Consider the following 5,000-nt stretch of genomic DNA (forward strand, 5'->3'; position numbering starts at 1 on the left):
TATTATCATTAGTCCTGAGTAATAGATTTATTATTACGATCTCCCTATTATTATTACGATAATGATAATGATAATCGTAATAAAAATCATTCCCATGTTTATTATTAGTCTTTTTCTGTCTCACATGATCATGATGACGATGATAGTTATAATCATTATGATGATAATGATTATAAAACTAGGAGTAGTGGTAATAGTAAAATCAATTATTTTAATAGTGACGTCAATAGTAATACTAATAATGATAATGATAAGAAAATTATAATAACAATGATAATAATGATAGTAATGAAAATAATATTAATAATGAAAATAATAATAATGATAATGAAAATATTAATACTGTTGATAATAATAATAATAATAGTTTTGACAAACATGACAATAGTAATAACAATAATGATTAAAACAACATTAATCATATTGATGATAATGATCATAATGATAATATTGACAAAGACAATAATAATGATAATGGCGATAACAATAACAACAATAAAATAAAGATTAAGACGAAAAATAGAAAATTAAAATAAGAAAAGAAAAGATAAGAAAGAAACAAAAGTAATATAAAGTTCAATAACATCGTAATCACAATAATTAATATACCGTTCACCATAATATAGTACACGAGGTTCATCTACTACTGGACTAGTGTCTGCCATCCCTACGGAGAGTGATTGTATGAGTTCCCACAGGTATGGCTGGGTGCTGACGGTGACTGGAGATTTACGGGGGGGGGGGGGGAGGCTCTATGTCGGCAAAGTCCTGGGCAGGGCTTCTGTTGCTGCTGCTGTTGTGTTCAGATGAAGGATCGAGGGATGCAGATCTACACCCCTCCCCCACCTTTTTGGGGGCTGTAATTCACGTAAATATCTTGCTTTATAATTCAGAAAGGCGTTGTTAATTGTTGTTGTTTTTTCTTCTACTTTTTCCCTCTTCTCATTCATTTTTTATTTTCTCTTTTTTTCTTCAACCCTTTCCTATCATCCTGTTGCTGCTATTGTTGCCTCCCCCCCCCCCCTTTTTTTTTTGCTGTAATCCACGTAAATATCTTGCTTTATTATTCAGATAGGCATTTTTTTTCTTCTACTTTTCCCACTTCTCACTCTTTTTCTTCTTCTTCTTCAACCTTTTATCTTATCCTGTTGCTGCTACTTCTAATCTCGGCACCTTTATTTATTTATTTATTTATTTATTTATTTTTGTCCGTGTATTGGAGCTTAAGTACTGTTAAGCATATACTAGCTATCCGGGAACGAGGGGATCCTGTGGTCCAATGAGCGAGCCGTGAGGAGTTCGTCTCATCCAATCAGATCTCGACATTGAGTCATCGAGAACCGGCTGTTAGTGAGGTGCGAAGACAAGGCTATGGACTTTTGTGACCTTACCTGGGGAACTAAGCCGAGCTACAGGTGGCGGGTTCATGCTGCTACCATGAATATATCAATAACAACCATAATAAACAACAATCATAATGATGATAATATAATCATGATAACATCAGAAGTAAACATAATCACTGAAATGAAAAAGGCAATATCACTAACACGACAAAAAAATAACAAAAATAAAAAACAAAAACGTCTCCGAGTGTAGAATGACAGATAGACGCCTTGACTCTTAAGATTCTAATAGTAAATAAGGTACGTGCGTCTTCCTTCAGAAAGCACACGAGATAAAGGAAACCATTGGTTGTAATTCACGTAAATGCCATGCTTTATAATTCTGATAGTCTTTTTTTTTATTCTTTTTTCGTTGTATTGTGATTTTTTTCAAGCATCGTAGACTTCTACAAAACGAGAAAAGGGTGAAATAAAACGACAATATATCTTTTTTTATTCTTTAAATGTCCATATTCTACAACACTTATATTAGTGATGATATACAAAAAATATAAATAGTATCATCCTTACAAAAATATTAGCTTCCCTATTATCTATAGCGTTCATGTGTAGATGTCTGTGTAATAGTATGTTACATCAATAGTGCGTATGTGTAAGTGTATTGATAGTTGTAAATGTAAATCAGATAAAAATGTGTAGTTTATCTAAGTTTGTCCAACGTCTGTACATATATTTCCAGAACACAAATATCCAACCCCCTCAAAATACTAACAAAGAGTTTTAATACACCATTATAAGTCAGTGCATTCGATTTCCAAAGCACAGACATTCACGTAAGTAAAAAAGTCACATGACTGAAATACCTTTATACAATATTTAAAGCAGCCTTTCATATATATATATTTTTTTATAAAGTTTATTTATGATACAAGAGTTTACATGACAAGGCTATTACATTTATCTACATTTTGATTTTTTTCTATTAAATATTGTACCCCAAAACTCTTCATGCTTTACTGATACAAATTTGAGTAAGCGAAGGTATGATATTTAATCAACGCGCCAGGGTGAGAGAAAGAGAAAGAGAAAAAAAAATATATATGTGATGGAAGGAGAGGCTGAAAGAACTATGTATGTTCGTGTGTGTATGTGTGTGTATGAGAGAGAGAGGGAGAGAGAGAGGGCGAGAGAGAGGTAGAGAGAGAGAGAGAGAGAGAGAGAGAGAGAGAGAGAGAGAGAGAGAGGGAGAGAGAAAGAAAGAGAAAGAGAGAGAGATGGAGAAAGAGATAGATAGAGAAAAAAAGAAAGAAAGAGAGAGAGAGACGGAAAGAAAGAGAGAGAATAAAAGGTCGAGCTCCATTGTGAAAACGTTAACGAGCGAAAAAAGGAAAAGAGAGAGAGAAGAAAGGATATGGGTAGAGTGAGATAAAGCCGGGAGGGAGAGTGAGGAGAATTTTAATGGGGGGAGCGGGGAAGAAACCCCGGCAAATAATAGACGCTTGTAGGTTGAAGTGGTGGTTGAAGGGGAGGGAAGGGGGAGCGTGAACTGCTGAGTGTGGGATGGCGTACATTTTCCCTTTCGTGTGTAGTGTGTGTGTGTGTATTTGCTTGTTTGTATCTCTTTGTGTGTGTGTGCTTCTATTTTAACTCTTTCTTTGTGTGTTTGATAGTATTTTCATGTTTATTTTATGAAAAAGAATGGATTTTTTTTAAATGGAAAAGAATGGAAGAAGATACACCATGATTTTCTTTTAAACGTCTTGATAGAGCAGTAATAAGTGGACTTACAGGCGTGACGCGTGTAAGTGGATGTACAATCATCAAGTCTGGAATGACAGTGACGAAGTAAAATTCTGAATTCTTAAGCAGTGTCAGAGGAGTGAATGGGGATGCCAAGGAGTGCCTGTTTACGTTCGAGTCTGAGGGAGATGGATATGATTTGATAACTGCAATATTGATTATTGTTAACAGTGTCATGTAGAGCCGCGCTGTTGTGTAGTCCAAGTAACATCTTTTTAATATAACTGATTGATCGTTTGCCAGTGACATATGGAGCGCACGGATGATATTGAACAGTTGATGTATGCGATGAATGAATATAGAAATTATGCGAACAATACGATGAATGAATACAGAAATTATGCGAACAATACACAGCGTTTAAATGCAGGAGAAAGTCAACAATGTTATGAGTGTATGGTGGGGGATGTATTAGCACTGTCTATCATTTTTTATGGCACGCAGAGAAAGAGTTTGTCTGAAGAATTATCTGATACGAAAACATCGATGTAAAAAAGGGGTTGGAATCCCTCTGTTCACATTTATTGATTTTCACTTTTAGACACAGCATTTGAGGGGGAAGAGGCGTAGCAAAATGTATATATATATTTTTTTTCGTTTCTTTTTTATTACATATAATTTACAAATATAAATCCATCATCGTTCTTTATACATCATCCTAATATTAGGTTTCTTTGAAAAGAATGAAACAAAATCTATAACATTACATAGCAACACGTGGAATGAACATGTAGTGACATTAAACTCCATGGTTTTCATATTATTATCATTATCTTTTTTTTTTTATTATTATTATAAATTGACTTCCAGCTGAGAGAAGGAGAAGAAAGAATTTGTCCGAAAAACAAAGCTTACACCGAAGGAATTTTTTTTACCTTGACACTATCACTGAATATCCCGAAATGGACGCCGCTCGGGGAGGGGGGGGGGGGGGTCTCCGGGCGGCGGGAAGGACGGGTTTGTACTCTGCGCCGGACGCCCGAGGGGGGGCCACCGGGGGGGGACGCCGACGCCCCTTCCCCCTCGGCTGCTCCTCAAGTACCTGCGGGGAGAACAGGGGCGTGAGAGGGGTGTGAGGGCGTGGAAGTGCGTGGAAGTGCCCGTTTGTGTGGGGAGGGGAGTTGTGTGTGTGTTTGTTTGTTTGTGTGTGTGTGTATGTGTGTGTGTGTGTTTGTTTGTGTGTGTGTTTGTTTGTTTGTGTGTGTGTGCGTGTGTGTGTGTGTGTGTGTGTGTGTGTGTGTGTGTGTGTGTGTGTGTGTGTGTGTGTGTGTGTGTGTGTGTGTGTGTGTGTGTGTGTATGTGTGTGTGTGTGTGTGTGAGTGTGTGTGCATGTATGTGTAATCGCGTTTTCACATAATCTCTACATACACAAGTATATATAGGTATACAAAAGAAATACATATACACCCAACCATTTCCATGCTTATACTTACACACCTACACAATCCCACACACACACTCACACAACATCCCCCCCACACACACACACAACCACAGACTATATCGTCACAATCCCCCCCCCCCATACACACAATCACCGTAACACCACAACCTTCCCATCCACACACACACAACCACAGACCATACCATCACAACCCCCCCGTCCGCCCCCCCTCACACACACAGCCACCGTAACACCACAACCTCCCCCCCCCCCTCTCCACACACACACACCCCACACACACAACCACAGACCATACCATCACAACCCCTCCACCCAACCTCCCTTCCACACACATACACAGCCACCGTAACACCATAACCTTCCCATCCTCCCCCCTCCACACACACCCCCCCACACACATACAACCACATCACAACCACCAACGCACCACAACCTCCCATCTATACACA

At 38.1% G+C, this 5,000-nt stretch overlaps 1 protein-coding gene across 2 annotated transcripts in view; it reads right to left on the reverse strand.

Moving 5' to 3' along the window:
• Positions 1-1,840: 1,840 nt before the first annotated feature.
• LOC113822624 (irregular chiasm C-roughest protein) overlaps positions 1,841-5,000 on the reverse strand; it is a 38,483-nt gene continuing 35,323 nt past the window's right edge. For both annotated transcript variants that reach the window (XM_070141974.1, XM_070141973.1), the window contains exon 8: positions 1,841-4,188. The gene's annotated coding sequence lies outside the window, so the exon portion shown is untranslated. The remainder of the gene's footprint in view (positions 4,189-5,000) is intronic.

The sequence above is a fragment of the Penaeus vannamei genome, chromosome 28 (assembly GCF_042767895.1).
Source record: "Penaeus vannamei isolate JL-2024 chromosome 28, ASM4276789v1, whole genome shotgun sequence".
Lineage (NCBI taxonomy): Eukaryota > Metazoa > Arthropoda > Malacostraca > Decapoda > Penaeidae > Penaeus > Penaeus vannamei.